Source organism: Athene cunicularia (assembly GCF_003259725.1).
Source record: "Athene cunicularia isolate RWA chromosome 3 unlocalized genomic scaffold, athCun1 chr3_part1, whole genome shotgun sequence".
In the NCBI taxonomy this organism is placed as follows: domain Eukaryota; kingdom Metazoa; phylum Chordata; class Aves; order Strigiformes; family Strigidae; genus Athene; species Athene cunicularia.
In genome coordinates this window covers 117647822-117673102 of record NW_020799097.1, presented here as the reverse complement: position 1 = coordinate 117673102, position 25281 = coordinate 117647822, and the positions used below count along the sequence as shown (strand labels likewise).

General features: G+C 41.9%; 1 protein-coding gene across 1 annotated transcript in view; it reads right to left on the bottom strand.

The window, feature by feature from the left end:
- Positions 1 to 25281, bottom strand: part of PLCB1 (phospholipase C beta 1) — a 397493-nt gene that overhangs the window by 292425 nt on the left and 79787 nt on the right. The gene's annotated exons all lie outside the window — the stretch shown is intronic.

Here is a 25281-nt window from a genome sequence, read left to right as displayed (position 1 = left end):
GTGTTATATCTACCATGATAACAGGCTCCAACTATTTTAGTGACTACTCAATAAAAACCATGTATTTTTGACATTCATTTCACAGTTCACACATTACTCTTGAGTTGTGGGTTACACTACGCCTGCCATACTTGAAACAAAACTGGCACATGATGACAGCTTCTGTTAGGCAAATTCCTGTCCTGCCCTACACAGGTGTAATCTGAAGAGTCTCCTTTCACTAATAACCTCTTGGGTCTCCACCCTCCCTGCCAGAGCCTGACAACACAGCAAGGACAGGGCCTGAGCCGAGGCCACAGTGCCCTGGCTGTGCCTGCCAGAGCCAGCCCACCTCCGGGATCAGCACAGAGTATTCACCTCTCCAAACACGCAACAAATTATAGCCTTCAGCCAACATTATTTTCATAGAATAGAATCACAGAATGGTTTGGGATGGAAGGGACCTTAAATACCATCTAGTTCCAACCCCCCTGCCACAGGCAGGGACACCTGCCACTAGCCCAGGTTGCCCAAAGCCCCGTCCAACCTGGCCTTGAACCCTGCCAGGGACGGGGCAGCCACAGCTTCTCTGGGCAACTGTTACAGTGTCTCCCACTGAAGAATTGTTTCCTTATACATAATCTAAATCTACCCTCTTTTAGTTTAAAACTGTTACCCCTTGTCGTATTGCTACCCTCCCTGATGAAGAGTCCCTCCCCATCTTTCCTGTAGCCCCTTTAAGTCCTGGGAAGCCACTCTAAGGTCTCCCCACAGCCTTCTCCAGGCTGAACACCCCAAACTCTCTCAGCCTGTCCCCACAGGGGAGGTGCTCCAGCTCCTGAGCATCTTTATGGCCTCCTCCGGAACCGCTCGAGCAGATCTGTGTCCTTCTCATGTTGGAGGCCCCAGAGCTGGACACAGCACTGCAGGGGGGTTTCATGAGAGTAGAGTAGAGGGGGAGAATCCTCTCCCTCGACCTGCTGGCCACACTGCTCTGGATGCAGCCCGGGATACGGATTTTCCCCTATCTCTTACTGCAACAGGGTGTTTTGGGATGTTGCCGCATCGGTTCTTTCTTGAATGTCTTAACATTTATGGGCAGGGAGCATTTGGAAGGAGGAAGGACACTGGAGATGAGCAGTGCGATTCCCAGCTGCCGGCTCCCTTGCAAGCATGCACATCCACACGGCATTACGCGTGCTTTGCCAGAAGCAACACCAACTGTCCTGCGAGACACAGCAAGAACATCTGACCCGATTTCACATTACTTGACAATCTTAAAGCACATCTTAATACTGTCCGCCTCATTTACAGTAGCATTAGTCTAATAGCCCATGTTAGCATGGCTCAATTGCATACTAAATATAGTCTAAAAGTACTTCAGCAGGAGCATGACCACAGTGCAATTAGAGCTACACCAGTTCACTGCATTTCAGCCTTCCAGTAGTAATTGCAAATACTGCGCGAAGAATTTGATATCTTTGTGCTGGACAAAGTCACTACATTCTTTTTAATTCCAAGGAGAATAGAAAAAAAAAATAATTCTCATAAACATGTTATTTTGGCATGGGTTACTCCGTATCCTTCTTTTCTATTTTAAGGGACGCACTCCTTCACAGCTCTTGTAGACCTTTGTTGTCTACTATGACATAAGCTCTACCACCAAATTTTTATGTGACTGTACATTCATCATATTTCTCTGTCCCCCATATCGATCCCAATTCTCCTCTGTTATAATACCTGCTTAACTTGCATAAGCATTTTCTTCCTTCATCATCTAGACTGTTTAGAGGAAACTGGCACTTTGGAGATCGTCATTTTTTGCTCTTACTTGCCTGGAAGAAGTGAAGGGTATCAAATCTCACAGAGATTAGAAAGAAATAAATATGCAGGGTCATAAAAGGTGGTATTTTGTAAACCTCCTTAGGAAACAACCCAAACTACACCAATACACAAGGCACAGGGACACAGGTGCTCTTCTGACAGCGCAGCAGCCTCTCACATGGACACCCTAGCTAAAAGCTTGGCTACAGCTGTACTTGTTCCAGCACCTGATGGTTTTTGAACCCAACGCTCAGGTCCAGTTTGAAGCTGATCTTGCTTCCAGATCTGAACTACACTGATCCTTATCCTGCCTGACATGAGCACGACTGACACCAGGAGTTAGGGCAAAGCTCAATACTCCTGAGTGCAAAAAAAGCCCTTAATTCACTGAAGTCTGGGTAATCTCTTCCTATTCAATGAGACAGCTGCATAAGGATTAACTGAAAATTGCAGAGGACAGTGAGCACTAGCTCTCCATCTCACAGCGTGACTGGTCTCCAGGCCAGTCCTCACCAAAGGGAAATGATGGAAATGGTGAAAAAGCAATGCTAATTTTTACCAGCCACAAATCTGTCCTTAGGTTTTATGATAACATTCCCACATTCATATTATTCCTCTCAGTGTAATTTATGTCTCAGGTCCCAGTGATTTTAGAGTAGTGCAAATGTGTCTCCATGTATTTTACTTCCTCTGAAACCTAGTCCATGCCACATTTGTATCTCAAAATGCAGCATGATACTCCTAGTGTTTGTGCAGATGCTACAACTTATTTGTCAGTTAAACTAGAATTTGTTCCCTCTCCTTTTTCTTTTAAAGAAGTGGTGGGAGAAGGGAATGACTCTGTTACTCTCTCAAGTTGTTCCTGTGAAACATGACAGTGCCAATTACATCACAGTACCACCTGGGATATACCATCAGTGGAAGGCAAACTTGCTGCTCAACACGGAGAAAAGAGAAAATTTTAAAAGATATATATAGATATATGTATATAAAAACAGAGAGGAAAGAGCCAAAGAGGCGCTATGAAATAACTATGCGTGCAGGTAGGGCAGCAGGTGCAACTTTAAATAAAACAGGAAAGTGGCACACTGGAGAGCTTATCTTTGAGTTAATGCATGCAGCCATTTAGATGTGAAGTGAAAATAATGAAATAACAGCAGAGCTACATTTGGGTCTATCACACTTAGCAAGCACTAAGGTGGGAAACAGAAGAGTCATGACATAATTATGGGGAGTAGGAGACCAGACAACATGTCACAAAAGGCAAAAAATTCAAAAGAAAACCAGGGCTGAGAGACAGCATATTGTGTGTGCAACAAGCAAAAGGAAGCCAAGGCAGGGCAGAGACAGGCTGAAAGTCTATCAACAGAAACCATACAGAGCAGAGCAGGGAGACGACGGCACCTCACCCAAGCAAGGGCAGATGTGCCCAGGTTTGCTGTTAGTGGTCAAGAACGTGGCCTTTAGGGTTAGAGGTCAGGGGTTTTATTTACCACAACAAATACTACTCACACCCCAGAGTGGTCTCTGGCCCACTGAAATGTTCTACAGAAGCTACACGCACATGCAGAACATGTTGTAAAAATAAGATTTTGCAAACTGAAAGGACTGACAAGCACTAAAAATAAAAGCTTTAACAGCAAACACATGAGGGAAATGAAAGATGCTGAAGAAAAATGGTTCTTAAACAAAGATGCTGAGCCACACACAGTGAATTTCAGAAGTTTTTGTGGTTGCATTGGTCTGGCATTTTGGCTTTAAAAAAAAAAAGAACAACAAACAGAATTAATCATTTATTCAGACACAAAAGTGCAACTAGACATCCCATAACACAAACATTAAAAGATCCTTTTAAAGGGAGTAACACACATGAGAAAGAGATACAGAAAAGGAAAAGACAACAACCAGCACCCCCAAGGACAGTACAAGGAACCTTAACAACCCTGCTCAGATCTGCCTCCTCCCAGACTGAGGAAGATGAGGAGGTATAGGATTGTTTTGAGTTTTGACTAGTGCTTTCAAGCCACTTGCAGATAATGTGATAGCCTGAGGACCCAAGACCTAGCAAGAACAGTGTTAAGAAGAACAAGGAAGAGTAGAGTTTTGTGGGGCAATGGCTGTAGGAAAGGTTGACCCCTGAGTATCCATCTTGTGGCCTTGCTGCACTGTTACCTGATGTAGAAAGCATGTTTTATAATCCTATCCCTATAATTCTTTATATCCCTATTTGATAAGACCGTTTGATTTGGGGGGATTCTCTCCTAGGCAGCAATTTCAGAAACTATAGGAAAATAAAGTCCAAAGTCTCAGCCACTATTAGGTAGGTATCAGAAAGGAATGGTCCAGCTTCCGTAAGTACATTTGAAATATATGTTCAGGTCTGCAGAAGCAACAGACCAGCCAGGTATGTGCTGTAGCCTATGCTCTAAATTAAGTAGAGGAGAGCAGGATATTCATCTGCTAAGTGCCTCTACAGGCAGCATTCAACAGGGCTTGGATAAATCAGAATTCATAATGTGCCATTTCTTAGAAGTTCTTGGGTTCAAAAATACCAAAGCTCCTGGAACTCCCTGACCCCTGGGCACTTGCTTTCATCTTTCAAAGATCTAATTAAGAGGACAGAGAGCAACTTCCTCCCACATGAGAGAAACTATGATTTCCTATTTCCCTATTGCAAAATGTGGGCAGACTTTTGTAAATGGAATATACACCTCAGTACTGCACAGAAAAACACCCCATTTCCAGCACAGCAGAACAGCCTGAGCCATCCTCTGCTTAAGTCAACAGGAGTTTTGCAGCTGACTTCCTCCATGTAGGCTTGGACACTGCACTCTGTGCTGCACAAGGCACGAAAGCCACAGCAACTAGGGGGGGGAAAAAAAAAAACAAACAAAACCAACACCAAACCAAAACCCAAAAACTTCTGCGAGTTCAACTTTTCCTTGTTTAGAGATGTCCAGTCATTGCTGTTGGGATTTACTAATCTTGCAATAGAATAACATCTCTTAATGCAATTGGTAGATCCCTCCAGTAATTTATAATACAGAAATTCTGGAGAAGAAATATTAATCCTACCATGTTTGTTTTCAATTAGCAGCTGAGACAGAGATGCATTCATATAGGGCTAGATTGTGCAATCTCACTTTTATGGGTGAGCACACACTCACAAAAGCAATAGATTGTGCAATCTTCAGTGACTGCTTGAGCACTTATAATTAGGCCCGTCTGAATTTAATATAGTAACACCAATTTATACCAGCTGAGGATCTGGCTCACTCCTAGTTTAAACTGCCCAAAACGATGCTAAGTGAATCACGGTGTCTTGGGAACTTGCTTGTGACGTAACCCCAGCTACAAAGCAGGATTCCTCATCTATCCTGCTGGAGAGCTCTGCTGAAGAGCCATTGGCAGCATGGCAGGCTGAGCATGGGATCAAGTGTCCTACAGAATTTCATAAAAACTATGTCAAGGAGACATAGCAAAAGCGGGTGTGCATTACAACAGCTGCATGGGTTAGATGGTCCAGATATCTGATTACTTACAGGCCTAACAAAAATAATCCCACTCTGCTCTGAGTACTGACCGTGGCTGAGTAGTCATGTATTGCTCTGACCTATGTTTGTTCAGCTTTCATTTCCACATCCCTTCTGGTGGGCTGCTCTGTTTTTCCCGCTGTATGAAGTGTCACTGCATGCTGCCAGCAACTGTGGAGCACTGTTCTCACGGTCATGTTGCTGTAGCCGCTGCCATTTAGGGATACTGTCTAACTGATGCACAGCTAATTAAACTCTGAAAACTCATTTTTCACTCAGCTCCGAAATCCGCTGCTTCTAGTTTCAAATCTGAAAGGGAAGCTGTCTCCCTGAAAGCTTGTCTAATTCTTATAAATATTACAAGTCCATCTAATAGAAGACACAACGCTGCCTTCAAAGTTTGTCTAATGCAGTGCTGGTAAAATAAACTTTGAAAAATGAAGCCAGTTTTGTAAACAGGCACCATTTAGTGCTACTGGATGGCAACATCTGGTGAAAGTTTTCAAAGGGAAAAGGCCATTTCGCTGAAACAAACTTCAAACAGAGACTCAAACATCTTCTATCATAAATAGTTAATCATAATGAAATGTGTCTTTAACATAGAAAGACTCCATTTTAACGTTTTCTGAACATGAAAGTACGGAGTATTTCTTGAAGCAGGTGAGCAGTTCTAGGTAACTTTTATTTTCATTCTGCATTTAAAAACTGTTATTTAAAATAAAAACATGAGTGACTCATTTCCTTACAACACATTAGAAAGAAAATGCTAAGATCAACATTTGAATCTGATCAGGAACAATTACAAATTATGCTAAAGTAGTATCTGGTCCTATAGATTCAGAGTAAATATATATGCAAACTCAGCTACTTACAACCATTTATAGAATACAGCTCACTCAGGTTTCAGAGATTTTGACAGTGTTCTGATCAATCAGCCACACTCAGGTTAACTCCAGGACTGAAATTCTTCACAGTGAGAATGAACATTTAGTGCTAATTTAGACAGGGTCCTTTCACAGCTAGGCAATGTTGTATATAATCCCCGTGTTAAAAAGGTATCTATTTTTCCCTGTTACCATTAAGAATAAATTGAATGAAACACAGCAATTTGTCTCCTCATCCCAAAGGAAAACTGTGGAGGACTGGTGAGGTTGTTTTAACAGAAACCTGCATTGGCAGCTACAAGAAGAAATAGCAAGGCTGTCAATGACATTAATTGGAGCTGAGCTAAGGTAGTGCTGTGTTTCCCTGAAAGTCCCATTATGTAATTCATAAGCTGCATCCCACTAGAGAGAGACGGTCCCTGAAGAAACCATCTCCATGCTTCCTCCTGGCAGCACACAATTCAATTATCAGGCATCAAACTCATCGGCTGTGTCAATAAACGAGTAGCGCAGTAGCACATACACCTTGAAGTCAACGATAAAACTCTCCCCGACAACAGCAAAGTCTTTTTCTGCATAGAGTTGTCATCGCAAGTTCAAAATATTTTATTACCTTCCCACCCACTCTTTTCAGCAAGTCATTGAAAATTATTACCTTAATGCTAGAACATGCCAACCTGCCCGAAGCAACCAGACCTCTTCTAGGTCCTTGCAGGTGATGTTCTCCTCACAGACACATAAAGAAGCATTGCAAGGCTTTCAAATAGGGGAACAAATGCTCAGGTTAAACTGTGTACTTCTAGATCAGCCACTGGCTTCCCAAAAGGTTATTAGAATTCCGTGTGTGTGTTTAAACTTGGTGAAAGTGGCTCCTGAATACTCTGCCTTCTAAACATCCATTACGAAATACAAAGCCCCAAACAAATCCACCACCCCGGCACCCAAAATGAAAAAAAAAGAGTGAGAGGCACAGCTGTTCCTAAGGGGAGAGAGACACAGAAAACACTTAGCCACCTCCACTATTTCACTCAAAAATCGCTTTCTTTCAAACTCTTCTCTTCTGGCCAATAAACACTAACAGAAAATCACCACAGTCCCATCTACTTCAGGTCCATTCAAAGCAAGAGGCTGGGCACATTTCACCATACACACAGAGGAAATTAACTCCTGGACCTTTCTCTCTTGGGAATTATTTTAAGCGGGGAGTTCTTTGTCATCATCAGCACTACATCTCTCCACGGAGTTGTGGGAGGTGCTCTGCCATTTCTTCCGCTACTTACAGTGCCCTGAGGCAGGGAGTGATGGAGATGGAAGGAAGAAGGTAGATCTGCTCCTCTTTCACAGTGCAGCAGCCTGGCCAACAGGAAGGGATGGTTTTAAGCACTGCTACGACTGTATGAGCAACTTTAGGTCTGGAGTAGTATTTCTGACCAAATAGTTCAGGCAAACACTTGCCCTCTCTACAACTCATGGCATTCAGACCTGATTCAGGCAAGTGAATCATTAGTGCTTTGTCTGATTCAGCTTTGGCCCCCACTGTCCCACCTGCCCAGCCAGCCCTTTCTGGAGAAGCACCCTGGCTTGCTTCCTCAGCCTCCCCTGTTCTGCTTTCTGGAAGTAAATAAATACAGTTCATTAGACAAGGAGGAGAGTGGTGCACTTGGGACCCCATTATACCTGGCTCACCAAGTAGCTCTCCCAGTACTCTTGGTTAAAGCACCTGATAAGGTGACCACTGCTACAATCAACTGTAACTGGATGGTGGATGATCCTCTCCAAGCAAACAACTACAAGGGGTTTGGTATCAACAGAGGATGGAAATCTTTCAAAAAATCATTTGAACAGAATGACTTCTTACAACTCAAAATGAATTATCTGCAAATCTGAACCTGAGCTAAGGTTCATCTGGGTGGTCATTAACTGTTCTTAACTCAAAAACACTCAGAGGACCTCAGCACCTGCAAGGCAAGAACTAGTATTTATGATTTGACTCAACTTCTCTGGGCATAAGCTCCAAATACTCTGCAAGGTTCTTGTTGAAGTGCCAAGTTACATGACAACCCAACTGAAAGGTCCTTACAGCAAGCATTCCTATAGAAGAGTAAGCCACGAACCGAAAAGTTTTTGTTATTTTAATAACGCTCAGTCTCTCGATGTATCCTTGGAGACATAACAGCAACATTTTCTTGTTCAGGTAATATAGTTTGCAGTTTATATGAGGCATTGGGCTGTTACGGAAAAAAAAAAAAAAAAAAAAAAAAAAAAAAAAAAAAAAAAAAAAAAAAAAAAAATAGAAGGAATTTTCATGCTAAGTACCCTTTTAATAATGAAAGCAAAACAAGCCTTCTGCATCTATGTATATAGTTATTTGCTGCTTTATTAAGGAAAATTTCATTTGCTTGGATTTACAGGCGCTGTGGCTAAGCAGTCTAGAAACTGGTGCATACGTTTCCCAACACAAGTCTTAGCACAAAGAAATAGTCGGGAAGCAGAACAACACACAGAGGTAAAGATTTGCTCCCTACCTTCGCCACAGCAAACTGCCTGGCACAAACAGGTGAAGGACACACCTAAGAGTCAGTGTGTTATGACCAGCAATCATCTCGGATTTTAAAAAGAATGCACTAGAAAAACAGAAAGTTTCCACAACAACAGACAAAACTTTAGTCTGCCCCCTCTTCAGCCATGTCTAAAGGTACAGTTCTAGTCCAAAGTCACCAGTGCTTGAATGGGTATAAACTCAGCTTGGTAGATTAAAAAAAAAAAAAAAAAAGGTTACTTCCCTTGTTTGTTGGAATATCAGCATATAATCGACAAAAACAAGCCACAACACTACGATCTTGCAGCTTAAATACGCAAGACCATCAGCGAATTAAATGAGAAACAAGTATGAGTAGTCATCTCCCATCAACACAGAAGAAAACAGCATCAAAGCTGGGAAAGTATCTCCATATCTTAGTCCCACAACCATTAGTGGGCAGCCTCCTTACCACACTGCTGCCTTTGCATGGGACTAACTACCGGTGCTCTACCTTTCCAGGAAAGGCAGTGTGCCCTGGAGAGACACAGCTTGATACAAACTTGCTACAGGAGAGTTAGGAGCTTTACAATGACAGGAACCTGATGGCTTTTGGAGAAATCGCTGCACGGACAAGTGTGGTTATAAGGAATGTGCCATAAACCAAGTAGAAATCAATCCTTGGCAGAGCTAGAAAAGGGTCCCTGATCATTTAGTTTCCCATTACAGTGTGCTACCTCTCGTGGCCAGCCAGTTGTGGACGAACTGTACAGCTGGTTTCTTGTATTACATGTTTTGAAAGGCTCATCAGAGACTCCTTCAGAAGCTGAATCCCATTGCACTACACTGTGACACAACAGGACGTCCCGCACCAACGGGAGCTCTCAAGATCAGGGCAATGCAAACACACCTGCACTTGAAACTAAATGTTTCTCATCCAAACAACTTGGGTTTCTTGCAGCTGGCAGTAGGAGGTACACAGACACAAATGCCTTGAACATAGCAGTTGGAATTGGTTTGGTTCTGCTAAAATTGCTCACATGGAGCTGCTCGTCCCACTCGCACAACTGGGTAACAACAGGAGAAGGAGAACTGATGAGGTGTGGCCATATTCACAAGAGGAAGGAGCTGGGGGAGGACCTGCTTTAGAAGAAAATACAAAGCATATTGTAGGCAGCCTTCATAATGGTACTTGAGAGATTTTTATTCAAATAACTGAGAGTAACCTGGCAGTTTTTAGCTTTAGAGTCACAAGGAAAAGTACAGTGAATTGAAGTTTTAAGCAGAAGATAAAAAAAGGAGTATTTCTATTAAGAAACTTCTCCTTTCATATCAAAAGTAATAATCATGTGTGATTATAATGATTAAACGCCTTCCCAGGAAGGGCCATATCATATTTTGAGGGTGATGTTCTTGTGCCATTATTTCACGCTGACAAGCAATCACAGACGACATAGACCAGTATTATGATTTTTCTTCTGATGCAAGTACAGTGCATTATTTTCATCAGAGTGCCCCAAATAATGAATAGCTGGAGCAGAGACTTTCATTTCAGGCAGAAGACCCACTGTACAACTCTTGCCTACTGCCCTGCACCACTCTACCACCACACCTGACATTTCAGCTCCTCCTGAGACAAATCTCCTGTTCAACAGAAGATTTCTCCAAGATTGCACAAGATCAAGTCCTTTGCACTTCTTCTACAAAAGTGTTTTTCTATTCACACAGCGTAAGTTTGATGCAGCTGAAAGAATACCAACGTGTTTATGGCTTTGAATATATGCTTTTAGAAAAGCCCAGAGCTTCTGACTGCTTTATATTAAAACTATAAATAATTTTTATACGTGTAAATTTAACAAAAGTGGGAGATTAGGAACTTGGAATTGCTTTGCTCCCTACATAGCAAAAGGAGTTTTAAAGTTAAGGCTCAACATAGTAAGATATGCCTTACTTAGACGCCTATGACTTCCGTAATAAGGTAAGGTAAAAGGATAAAAACTGAAAACTGTACAGAAGCACAATGTATATTCCTGCCAAGTCCTCTAGCTAAGGCCCTGGCATGCGTTACTTAACTGGAAAATCCACAGTCCAGGCACAGTTCCAACTGGAGACTCCAACTAGAACATGACGCTTAAGCACCACAGACAATAGCTGGAAACTCACGAATTGGCCTTTGTAAATAAAAGCACTTCATGTTTTTAGGGTCCAAGGTTTGGTTTCTGGAATGTATTTAAAGCTGAAACAGCACTAAAAAGACATGTTGACAAGATTTCTTCCCAAGACACAAACAATCTCTTGGGATCAGTTATTTTGCTAGCATATCTGTTACTAAAAGGTGCAGATTTCTCATTGGGTTTTCAAATAAATCATCCTCATCTTACATGTAATCCATATCAAACCCTGGAGACCGAAGAAAACCTAAAACAATATCCACATTTTAGAAAATAGAAAGGAAGGGAAATGACCCCAGCAGCTGTAGGCACATTAGGCTGATAGGCAAAGCTTTAGATCAGATGATAAAAGGAGCATAATAATGTGAAGGTAAAACAAAAAAGTAATAAGAGACCACATGAGTTTGCCAGCCAGATCATAACTAACAAAGCTGATAATTTTTTTTCTTGGCACAGGAAGTTTTGAAGATCTTCCCTGCCTGAATTTTGATTAACATGAGCCAGAATTGACACAACATCATCCAAAACTCTGGTCACCAGTACCCAGAGGTGAATTTAATTTGAAGGATGTATAGAGAGGGTTTCAAAAGTGATCAGAGAACTGGGAGCATGCTCTTATTATAGAAGACTAAAAGAGCTTGGCTTCTGCAGAACAGCAAAAGGAAGGCTAAGAGGGGTATGATTATTGCCTATAAATATATGCATTGTATAACGAGTTGAAAGGAAGAGGAGCTATTCAATCTAGAAAGAAATAAGAACTGAGCTATATAGATTCTAATAAGTATGGGGAAAATAAGGACTATTTTTCATTAGATACTCAGAGCAAAATCACTTTTAAAGTGGAGTTTGACATGTTTCTAAATATGAAAATACAGGCACTCAACAATATCCAAAAACAGAGAACTATACACAGGAAATCTTTTTCTGTAGTATAGACCTAAAGGAATCGTATCTATCTATAGTTAAATCCTTGACTTCTCACCATTCCAACTGTCAGACAGATTTATCTGTAAAGTTACCACAGGACAGGTAAGAGAATAATTCATTAAATACTAATTCATAAGTGGCCTATTTTGTAGGTCTTGAGACTCCAACAATTTCAGTGAAGGTTTATCCCCAAGAAGATTTAGACTTCCAGGCTCTTTATGTGAGCAACAGAAAAAAAAAAAGCAGCAGAAATTTCACAGAAAGAAAAGCTTTTCCTGGCCAGATCCTTGACAGTTTGCTCCTCTCAAGGAGAATGAAATACACAAACTGTATCAGCTGAAGATGTCCATGTACACCAAACAGATGAGAAACATTTAGGCAAGGGCTCAATATAAGCACTTAAGAAAGCACTGGTTTGTCATAAGGCAAATCATACTTTGCTTCTTCAAATGGACGTAGTTCCTAGTGCAGTAACTCAGCAGCAACTCTCAACAGCCAGATTCTTCTCCTCATGCTGCACTGGAAAACAAACGATTCTCCTTGTCTGAGAACACTCACTCCATCCTCCTGCAGCCCATTTCACTTCATCTGCTGTTGACATATTTTAATTTCCCTTATTACCTCCATTTTCTGCTTACTTTGTAAATATAAGTGAGTTTAGGACATAGTTATTTTTTCAGTATTTATTAGGGAATTAATTAGAGGGGAGTAAGAATTTCTTGTAATTTATTGTGTACAAGCTGTAATCATTATTATTTTTGCATGATCCCAGGGTTTATGGATAAGTACATTTTAAAAATCAATGCACACACACACACAAAAAAAAGAGAGAAACCCCAGACCAGAATCAGTGGGTGAATCTCTAAAGATTTAATTTACATTCATCTACTATTAATCCAAATGCTTAATATTCTTCATTATTATTTTATAAATCTCTATATAGATCTAGAAAAATATTTTTATTAAGCTATTTGTATGTGCATGTCTCAAATTCTTCTAGTCTTGGCTGTTGTACTTGACATTAGAATTTACACTGAATGAGGAAATACAGGTCATTCTGCAAACACAACAGAGATGAAGTCAATGGCAACTTGTTGGAAGACCTTGAATTTTTGCCAAGCCACATTTCCCAAAATATTTTGCCCTACACCACACTCAAGCCTCAATTATCAGCTACTCTCTCCTGCAGGATCCAGCTGCTCTGAGCATGAAAGGCACACACACAAAACCAAGTCATAATTCAGCAAAAAACTTGGTGACACTTAGACAGATGTATGATTAGGTCTTCTTATATTTAATCAAACTGAAGAACACACTTTTCTTAATAGGGACTCACTTCAGCCTACACCTTAAGTGTGCTAATAGTTGGTTGTGTTCAGCATTACGCTCAGTCATGCTGTAAACACACCCGTAATTCTGCATTTGTTTCATTGCCTCAATCTAACAGTTTGAGGGCTGTTATAAGGTGGTGGGGGGGGTTGCTATATGCGACTTGTGTCCACTTGCTGACAGCACAGACACAAAAAAGACATTTTTCTCTCCTATAAGGGCACTCTTTGCTCTTTCCTGTTTATATATTGTTCCAGTATGTGGAGTTAAAGCGAAGCAGGAAACCCAAGGTTAGCCCTGTAGTCTAATGATGTTTCCTCATTTAGTGATTAGTTTTATTGCAATCTTTTGGTCTCTCCCCCACAAATGTTCTCAGTTCTGTTCTCTGGAGCATAATTATTTTAAGTATCTTTCCCCCAGCAGCAGCATGCTAATACTTCTTGGCTTGTCAAAAGAAGGCTTGTCTTCTTGAAGGTGACCGAAACACAACTTGAAGAATGTATCAGAGGGCTCAATCCTGACAAGCTACCACAACATAAGATTAGGACTCAAATACTTTGTGGATCCATGCAACTGAGATACCCAAGCCTCTAAGACGTACAGCACAACACCACCACCTCTGCATTTTTGAAACACGACGAGGGCAGTTTCCACAAGCACAACCAACCTGCAACCCCGAAGGGCACTGAACACCCAGGCACACTGGTTTGAATCCGTTCATATTATCAAAAAACCCCGCACTGCTGCGTGCACTTGTCCAGTGCCCTCCATTATACAACCTGGATGTCTGCCTGCATTTCTTTGCCAAACTGTAACCATTCAGCATGAAATAATCCTGCTGGATGATTGCCTAGGCTGGAGTGGGTTGGCTGTTTTTATTCTTAAAGTAGCAGCCAGGATGATTTTACCAATTTCCTCAAATGAAGCTACAATTTCTGAAGTAAGGCACATCTCTCCAAAGGAGATGAATGGGAGCCAAAACAGTTTGGAAAGTATGTTTTATGCATGCTCTGAAATACCAACTACTTCTTGTATGTGGGAAGATCTAATGCCTTCCTGCTTGGAGAATACTTCTGGATTTCAATAGTCCAACAAGTTATTTCTTTCTCCCAGACCTGTGAAAATACAGCCAAGTTTGGACAAATCAGAACACCAGAAATCCTCAATTTACACATAAGGAACATAAAAACTAATGGAGAATTCGTGCTCATATTTTTATTCTCAAAATGCATAAGGAAAATAAAATGAAGTTTATTCTAGCATTTTATAACTTCCAGGTGGTTAAGTTTGCAGCCTAAGTAATCTCTTAACAAGTGTCTCATTTCTCTCTAAATAAAATTTCATGTGTAATAAAATTATTGTTAAGAATCGAGTGTAAGAATTAGCATGTCTTTCAAAGCAGGCTAGGCTGCCTCCAGAATATCACCAAAATGCACAATTAATGGGTAAAAGCATGCTAGTTAGAAAAAGAAAAAAAGCCTCACTTAGAAAATGGATGCTTTTTCCGTAATTACGTGGATTGAGAAACAGCTATTTTTGTCAACATCTTCAAAGAAACTTTTAAAGTTATGGAAAGTAAACAGAGGAAAATCAGCAAGCACAATGTTTTTCTTTGCAGAAAAAAAATAGTAGTTTGAAAACCAGCAATGAAAGAAGATAAATCTACTTAAGAGAACAAAGACAGTGCTGTCTGGGTAGAGGCTAGGGTTAGTGAAATCACCTACAATGATTTTAATCCATGCACACATCAGATCAGGCATTTTACCAATGAGATTTTAACCGGAGCTTGGTCACCCTTGAAAATTCTTCCTGTAACATGTAGCCAGGCTGGCTGTAAATCAGGATAGTATGGACGATGACACAAGATACTCAAAATTAGAAACTGTCTGACAGCTAAGCCCATCAAAAGATGTGTGGTAACAGAAAGAGCAAATAAACAGGAACTTGCAGGAAGGTCGTATTTGTGTGTTTTCTGGCCAACTCCTGCAGCTTTATGATGCCAACAGTGATATTTAGGGTTATATTCAGCCATTTTTTTTAATTACTATTTGTAAAGCCAAGCTCCTGTATAAGAATTACAGGATTAAACATGGAGTGTGATGTGTAGAGGGACACACAAGATTTCAGGTATGTATCTCCTGGCCTTTAGGTACTGATGAGCAAACTCTAGTAAGTACAGGTCACATTTCATCATGTTCCCTTATTTTTTGCAGTGTGTTTTAAATGAAACCACCAGTGGCAAATCAATAAAGCTTCTTACAGAAGAGTCAAGGGTGACCACAGTGAACATGTTTTACTTAATTCTGGGTAAAAATATGTGACATGATCGTTGGGTATGTGAAACAGCTGCTTTCCAGTAACCCTGTTTTCGGCCTCACTGGACCAGACCTGGAGGTATTAGTCAATACAACTAAGAGAATCCAAGTCTATGCTGCCACAGAAGAGTTTTTCCCATTATGTATGAAGTGTTAAGTATTCCTACTTGTTTACTCAAGCCAATGACTAATATTACATAAGTTTGTGCAACAATAAAATCCACTGCAGAGCTCTTGCAGAGCATTTAGCTAGCACAAACTCAAATTTTAAAAAAAGATATTTTGGCCATGACTCTTTGATGGCACCAGCTGATATACCCTAAACCCCAATTAAAAAACTTTCTAACATAAACATGGCTCTTACTGTCTGCTGATATTGTTCCCATGTATGAAAATTTCCAAGAGCTTTGCTATAAATGTAGCAATTGTCTTAAAAACACACAAAAAACTGAGGGGCTTGCATCCCTCTTTCTTCCATGTCTTCTACATGTTTTCCTGTTACAAAACTTGCCTCTTTTATAACAAAGAAAATCCCCCATGCAGATACATGATGCTGTAAAACTTTATACTTCTTTTTCAGTTTGGATTATAGTCTCCAGGATCTTCCAAACCTGATTCTAAAGACTAATCTGCATAGCAACAGCTCTTGAACTCTGAGTATATAAAGATGTAATGTCATGCCATTTCCCTTTCCTAAAGCAAATACAATATCCATTCACAAAAATTTGCAGAAACAGCTTTAACTTCTCTGAAAATCTGTCTTTACGTGTCAGTCCAGACCAGAATTTACTTTTATCAATACAGAAAGGCCTCTTAAATTCTAATGGTGTTTATCTGTTCTTTAAAATAAGGTTTTAATCAGGTCGGTAGAGGCTTAATCACTCTCAGTAGTCTCAGTCTTTTCAAAGGGATTATTTACCACCTCAATTAAAGGAGAACAGAACAGCATGGCCAATTAAAAAGATGAAGGAGCTGGGGTTTTCTATTAAACTTGAAATTACCGTCAAACTACAACTGCAACTATCCTTATGGATAAACAAACCTTAGACAATTATTGCAGCAGCAAGCCAAATTAAGATACAGTATCAAACCAGATTAAACATGAGATTAATTTCTTGAAGTATGTGCACCCAAGATGGCAGATCTCTTCAGCAGTCTGTTTTACACAATCCAGTGTATCCTTATCATTACAGCCCTGAAGGAGAAATACAGATCATCAGGTGTTGTGAAAGCTCAGATGTTTAAAACCACAGAGCTGTTTTAGCAACAGTAAGAATGGTATTTTAATATTTTTTCATTATTTTGAATAAGTTTTGTTATGAGTTTAAAAAACTAATTTGTGCTTTAGAAAGATCCTATTAATATTTGAGTAGCATGTCTAAGCTTCACTAAATAAATCAACCGATCTAGACTTTTATTGCCCTGGATAGAGTATCTACATTTGATCATCTCATAAATTATTCCTCATCTCTGATTCTCAGAAGATTCTGAATGACCCATTATCAAGCAAATCCCTAAATAATGTAATATTATTATTATTCCATTGATGGTGTATAGTTTCCCTTTTTCCAAATTCAGAGTTAAATGAAACTGCAGGCTGGGCATATCGACTCTATTCATTTCAGAAGTACTGGAGATATTTCTTTAGTTTTCTCTATACTCGCCATAAAGGGATGGGAATCTGCACATCATGTTCTCCCCCAGCAATAAATCACAAGGGAACACAACAGCAACATAGGGAATATTTTTCAACATCCTCTACTGCCAGATCAATTGTGTTTCTGAAGGGGTTTCTTGCTCCATCAGAATCTGAGGCAAACTAAAACACCAGCCAGTATGAAGAAACAGGAAAAACTCGCTTCCTGAATGGATTTAAAGGGAAAATTTCAAAATAGCCAGAGAATCGCCATTTACTTTGGCTACGTAAATCCTCCTAGAGTTTCCCAGAATCACAGAACTGTCTAGGTTGGAAAAGACCTTGAAGATCATCCAGTCTAACCATCAACGCAACATTAACAGTTCCCAACTACACCATATCCCTCAGCACTAAGTTGACACGACTCTTCAACCCCTCCAGGGATGGGGACTCTACCACTGCCCTGGGCAGCCCATTCCAACACCCAACAACCCCTTCTGCAAATAAATGATTCCTAAGAGCCAGTCTAACCCTGCCCTGGTGCAGCTTGAGGCCATTCCCTCTTGTCCTGTTGCTTTCTATTAGGCTAAAGAGACTCATCCCCAGCTCTCTGCACCCTCCTTTCAGGGAGCTGTAGAGGGCGATGAGGTCTCCCCTCAGCCTCCTCTTCTCCAGACTAAATCCCCCCAGTTCCCTCAGCCGCTCCCCATCAGACCCGTTCTCCAGACCCTGCACCAGCTCCGTTGCCCTTCTCTGGACACACTCGAGTCATCCAATGGCCTTTTTGGAGTGAGGAGCCCAAAAGTGAACACAGTAATCAAGGTGCAGCCTCACCAGTGCTGAGCCCAGGGGTAAGATCCCTTCCCTGTCCCTGCTGGCCACGCTATTGCTGACACAAGCCAGGATGCCATTGGCCTTCTTGGCCACCTGAGCACGATGCTGGCTCCTGTTCAGCCGGCTTTCAATCAACATCCCCAGGTCCCTCTCTGACTGGCAGCTCTCCAGCCACTCCTCCCCAAGCCTGTAGCTCTGCTGGGGGTTGTTGTGGCCCAAGGGCAGCCCCCAGCATTTGGCCTTACGGAAACTCCTCCAGTTGGCCTCAGCCCATCGCTCCAGCCTGTCCAGGTCTCTCTGCAGAGACTCCCTACCCTCAAGCAGATCAACACTCCCACCCAACTTGGGGTCATCTGCAAACTGACTGAGGGTGCACTCGATCCCCTCATCCAGATCATCAATAAAGATGTTAAACAGGAGTGGCCCCAAAACCGAGCCCTGGGGGACACCACTCGTGACCGGCCGCCAGTGGGATTTAACTCCGTTCACCACAACTCTTGGGGCATGAGCATCCAGCCAGTTTTTTTACCCAGTAAAGAGTGAGATCATCCAAGCCTCGAGCAGCCAGTTTTGCCAGGACAATGCTGTGAGAAACTGTCAAAAGCCTTGCTAAAGTCAAGGTAAATTACATCCACAGCCTTTCCCTCATCCAATAAGCAGGTCGTCCTGTCGTAGAAAGAGATGAGGTTTGTAAAGAAGGACCTTCCTTTCATAAACCCATGCTGACTGGGCCTGAGCATCTGGTTGTCCCTCATGTGTGGCATGATGATACTTAGGATGAGCTGCTCCATCAGCTTCCTGGGCACCGAAGTCAAGCTGACAGGCCTGTAATTTCCCAGATCATCCTTCCGACCATTCTGATAGATGGGTGTCACATTGGCCAATTTCCAATCAGTCGGGACCTCCCCGGTCAGCCAGGACTGCTGGGAAATGATAGAAAGTGGCCTGGCGAGCACCCCAGCCAGCTCCTTCAGCACGCTCGGGTGTATCTCATCTGGTCACATAGACTTGTGTGTGTCTATGTGATTCAGCAGGTCACTGACTGTCTCCTCCTGGATTTGCAGAGGGATCGTTCTCCCAGTCTCTCCTGGCTGAGGAGGCTGGATTCCCTCAATACAACTAACCTTGCTATTAAAGACTGGGGCAAAGAAGGCATTATCCCCTCAGCCTTTTCCTTGTCGCTTATTACCATGTTTCCTCCTGTGTCTAGCAAGGAATCGAGACTCTCCCTGGTCTTTCTTTTGCTGCTCACATACATATAGAAACATTTCTTGTTGTCCTGATTGCTGAAGCCAGATTAATTTCCAGCTGGGCTTTAGACATCCTGATTTCCACCCTGCATAGCCTCACAGCATCTTTGTAGTCACTGTGCGTGGCTAGCCCCTTCTTCCAAAAGTGGTAAACTCTCCTTTTCTCCTTGAGTTACAGCCAAAGCTCCCTGTTCAGCCATACTGGCATACAAAAATCCTCCCCAGGACTGTCAGCATATTTCTGCATTTGACAGCTGCCGCAAAAAGGGTTTCACTTCAGGACCAGATGCAGCGATTCCTCCTGAGCTGTCCCATGTAAAACATCGATGCATGCCATGTGCATGAGGAAAGCTCATCTCAAACACTGCCATACATGGCACATGCTAGTGACTGTACACTTCGAGTGCTGCACTATGCTCCTCAGTTCACTACTGCTGGGACTTACTGCAGTGCCCCAAACCTTTGGACAGCCTCAGAGGCTGTTAAAAGAAATGCAGCCCGTGCATTCCTCTGCTTACAAGGCTGGGAACCAACCACGTGCCTGGTAATAAAATGCGTGCCTGCAGAATCATCACTTCACCCTTTATATGTATATGGAGCAAGTCCCTGTTTCTCTTCCAGCCTCAAAATTAGATTGCTTCCAGAATGCTTAAGGTTATACAAATGGGGGGGGGGGGGGAAAGAAAAACTAAATCTTGCTTCTGATACCTGGTAGGAAAATGGATTTATTTCTAAGAATTATGATGGTAACTACCACTTACTGGAGGCCTTCATGCATCTGCATGTACAGCTCCTTGAGTACAAGGAGATGGAAAAAAAAATTTTAATTTATTGTATAAATTCTATGGCTTTTATGGAAGACATTTTAACAACTGTCTACTATGCACGCAGGTTAACATATATTATATATTATGTAGTCAATATCCCACCCAATGTAAATCTCAAAGTTCAGCACGCCCCAAATTAAATTCTGTAATGACTTCTAAAGATGACAGTACAATCTGTAATGTCAATACCGCACTGTAGTCCATGGTTGTAATTTGTTAGGTCAACGATTCACCATGTTCTACTAAACTTAGTACTGGCTTCCTCAAAAGCGCTAAAATAAATGTTTAAATGGTTCTCAATAGCATATTTATAGTTATCTATAATTAGCTCTACAGCATCACGGAAGTACAGTGCAGAAATTATATATAAAAATCAGACTGTGATCTTCATTTCACACTTAACTCCCCAAGGACTGGCATAAACAATTGCAAAACCTCCTCTAGATCCTCATAGCCTTAACCCACAGCGCAGTCTGCAGTCAGTGAGACTCCTTGATGTTTTGTTCTCCTTTTACTACATCAAGAGTTTGAGCAGAAGGCGAAGACCAATTCCTAAAAAATAACAGGACAGCTTCTCATTAGAAAATCTTCTGATTCCAGCTTGTAATTCAGCCCCTGAAGGCAGCTGAGAGCAGTCAGGTCTTTGGGTTGCAGCTGTCATGGAAAAGGACTGGTTGTGGGACCACACCCGGTTGAAGAGATGAGAAATGGAAAGCATCCCTACCCCAGCAACCACAGAATTTGACAGAGGTCCACCATGGAGAGGTCCTCTCCTTACTGCAGCCGCTTATTCTATTCAGATTTAACATTCGGAGTGTCTTAGAAGCCTTGTTCAACAACAGTCAGTAAATCCAAAGCACTGATATTCAGGAGAGGGATAAACATCAAGTGTTAGCTTCATTCAATATATTATCTCACACTGTATTTTTTAAAAAATAAAATAAAATACAGGCAACCAGGACTTCTATGGCATATAGAAGTGCTGGCTGTGATCTGTGGGGTTTGAATGCTTTCAAAAGCTTGTCTCTACCTTTGGGATAGATATGAGCTCCATGATGGGGGGAAAAAAAAAAATGTCTAGCTGATGTACAGCAGCTCAAATTATACTGCACACTGCTGGATTCCTTTTTTCATCTACATGCCAGGAACAACTGACCCTAGGCAAGACTTTTTTATCGCAACTTTTGGCAGATCCAGTCAATATCCATTATTTATAATTATGCGTGTGTGTGTGTGTGTGTGTGTGTGTTTCTACTGCAGTATCTCTGTATAATTGTCAAGTCCAGAGAGGACTTCACCATATAATTATTCAAAGTTCATTTAGTAAGTGATGCAGATGCAAGATAGAGGAGGAGAATAATACCAGTCAGGATGAAATTACATTCCTAACAGCACTTCTGCAAAGTATCTCTCTAAGCAGAAAGCAGACAGCAAGCTAGTAGTAAAAAAAACCTCTATGTGGGCTCGAGACCCTTTTTTCATGTTTCCTTCAGTAATTCAACATCCTTTGTTTTCCTGATCTATAGTGACCAGCAACAGTCTGGACCTGCACTTGCAAAATCTCACTTCCACCCCCACGCAACACAGAACCGACATCACAGATCTTGCTTAGGAAAAAACCCACAACATGATTTGAGTCCCTGACGCCCATGTTTTAGGCAGAGCTGTTGCAAGTAACATCTGAGACCCCAGAAACGGAGAAGGGGGGAAGTGGATAGGAACTCTCCTCTGCTTTCTCAGTGGTCTATTTACTCCGAGCAACTCGCTGGAGTGTTAGTGACAGGATGGTACTGTTATACACACGCTGCCCAGTGCTGCAGGAACAGCTCTGCCTTCAAAGGGAAAGTCACTCCTGGTTTGGGAACAATCCTGGACTGGGGGACAAGCAAGGACCAGGAAGAACCAAAAGAGTCCAGGGAAGAGAGGGAGAAGTGGCTGGCAGAACATACATTATTTTGTTACTTACTTCCAGAACTTCTCTGGTGAAAAATCCCAAACAAAAAACGGAAAAAAAAAAAAAAAAAACGAAACAAACCTAAATATCATTAATAGTTTTTAAGGTATTAGTTGCTAAAAAAATTTCTAAACTTTTGGATGAAAGTGAAAAAAAAATATTTTAAAATTCATGTTGTCCTTTGAAATTAAAAAAATACATCTATCTACAGCCAACCCCCCTTTCCTTTTCAGACCAAGATGACAAAGCCTACGAGCCTGCTGCCCAAGAGCAATACACCGATAACAAGGCAGTGAGGAGGCTCCTTGGCCACCTGCTAGAATAAAGAGCCCCAGAAGAAAAAGCCTGTGCTCTGCACCAGGGTGACAGGGACAGCAAAGCTGGGGGACACCACCAGCTGCCAACTGACGACCCAGTGTACGCAAGGATCTGCTGCCTCTGAAAAAGTTCAAAAGTTAAGCTCAGCTTGAACCAATTCAACTGAGCAGGAAGTTATGGAGTTACAGCTGACATATCTTTGACATGACATTTCAGCACGGTGACAAACTTGTAATAAGTTGATACTGTTTATCATATGACGAAGCCATCTAATGGCAACACATCCTGAACTTTCCCTCTGGTTAGCTGAGGGCAGATAAGGTAGATAACAGTTCATTACCCAGCTACGTCCATGCTTCTCTCTCCTGCTCCTGAGACAGCCAAACTCTTTTCTACAGAAAGGTGAAAAGAAGGGATGGTGGGGGGACCAAAGCAGTTTCAATATCAAATACACAACATGAAATACACTCTGTCTGTACTTGCTTTCAGGACTCTTTGCAAGTAACCATGTCTTGATGCATCTCCCTTGCTTTCACTCATGACACGCTCCTTTTTGCAAGCATGTTCTAGCTAGTGATAAGAGTGAGCTTCAGGCTGGAATTTGCAAATGCACCGAGTGTGGGAGTTGCTCAACTCCCCCTGGAATAAATGGTACCAGAGCTAGCACTGCTAATGGAGGAAAACAGCCAAGAATAATTCCTCTGAGACATGAGCTTGTATGAATTACCTATCCTGCTAGGACTCTTGGAGGACAGAGGAGCTTTTGGCAAAGCTGCACTTTGAACATCTCTTTCTCAATTAGCATAGCAACAAAATTAGTGTAAATGAATAACAGCAGACTAAAGAAAGCTTCAGTAATATAATTTTCTGTGCACTATAGTACAAATGTTTACATTCTGTTCTGAAATGCACCTCTAACAAAAAGCAAAGAATCACTTCTAAACTTTAACACTCTTCTTTGCACATCCCTTCTAAAGATGGGTCAGATATTGCCCAGTTTTTGCAATCCTTGAGCAAAACATTGCAGGGTGACACACCACAACACAAACAACTTTACCATTGCTACACAATCAAAAGTGGCAGCAGAGTTCAGTACCTCATGCAGGGATTATAGGAATCAAAACTGGAAGAAAAAACTGCTTCACAGCAAGCATGGGAATGAGCTAGTGTAGTGCTAGAGATTCCTCAACAAACCCTGTGCAAGTTCTGCTTCTCCTAACTTGAACAGGTGACGGAAGGAAATGTACTGCTAGTTTATTCACGTATGTCTTGCTGATACCAAGCCTGAGCAGCTCCTCTAGCCATGGCAGAACCAGGTTGATGTTCCTGCTAAATCGGGATGCAAGACACCTACTCCAGGCAAGCAGGACAGCTCACGGCTTCTCTGGGAAAGAAGCTGCCGCACACCCACAGACTGCCAGTTACGCATCAAAACTCAGCTGAGAGCACCCACCAGTCCTTGCCCCTGCTTCCACAGGCAACATAACCTGATGATCTCAGTCCCACTCCAGTGGGAGAAATAACAGTTCAGACAATCTGGAGAGCATTTGAGCAAGCTCTTGTTGGCATGCTGAGCTGATAGATCCCATCATTTCCTTTCATTTAATTTTTGCTGTTTGTAGTTAAGAAGTCTCTGAATTTGTGAAAAGAAAGGAAAACGTAAAAGACTTACTTACTCTAAGCTTGTTGAAGGTGGGCTGAAGGTTGAGGAAATGCTAAGGATCAAAAAGGCTAAATTCCCTATCCACCTCCAGAAGCCCTGCCAGCCCTGCATCCTGGCTAAAAGCATCCCTACCTAAGATGCTGCCTGTACTTCTACAGGCAAGAACTGCTCATCTCTCACTGGAGCTATGTTTGATTTCCTCCCCTTCATTCCTTTCCTCTCAACCCTCTAGAAGAATTTTTTCTTGGCATCCCCTCCTCAGGCTCACCATTTCCTAACCCTGCCAAGCCACTGCTTGTCTAATCCAAGACTTTGTGCTTTTACAAAAGTGACAGCATGACCTCTTGTAAAAGTCACTTTTATAACACATCAAATGGACAGCCAGAAGACAAGCACACACTTCTCCTCCGTGCATGCTGCATGTAGCATCAGCCTGACTTGCTGGGCCTCTTCTTTCCTGAGCTCATGACTGCAGCTCACTAGTGTTCTCTGTCTCCACGCCACACTGGTTGGTGGATTCAGCTGCTGCCTTTGGGGGTTAAGGGAAGGTTGTGCACAACTGACTGATGGCTTCTCGCATGACCTGAGTAAGGCAGAGGCAAGCCCTGCCTGGAAGTTAAATCATCTGAGCACATCTAGGGACATCATTCATGGGCCAGCCTCACCAGTACAAAGCGAAAGGCATCACTCTCACGCAGTGGGCAAGCAGCAACTTTTTCAGTGTGCAAGAACATCAAGAGTGCTAAGCCCCGGCAGACTCCCTTGGGTTCGAGTTTTCCAAAGCTCTTCAGCCAACACTTTCAGCCATTCACTCCTTAAGCAGAAAGCTAGAAGTTATTACCATAGCTAATTGCCGCAGCTAACAGAGCCTTCCCCTCAGCATGCTGCTAACACAAGACAAGACTCTGAGGTTGCAGTGGTAGGCAAGAAGAAAGGAGAATTTTAAGACCTAATTTCTATTTCTGATACTTCAGGTATTTGTTAAAATCTGCTCCAAAATCAGCAAGAGAGTAAAAGTGTTACTTTTAGGACCATTCTCTTCTTAAGAAACACAAGAACTGTTATAAGTCAGCACTAACCATAAGCATAACACTAAGCATAGATTTACATAACTTAATACTAGATGCTGTGCCAGCCTATATATGGGTAGGGTCTAAAAAACCTCCAAAGGTTACATGGGAAATTTAGAAACAGACATTTGTTGTAAGTAACAGCCTGGCATTCTGCAGAGCAAAATAGCTGTGCTGAGGATGTGTGGGAGCGTGCAACATTACAGCTTGCAATCTGGAGTTCCTGCTTCCATTTACCTGCCCTTTTCT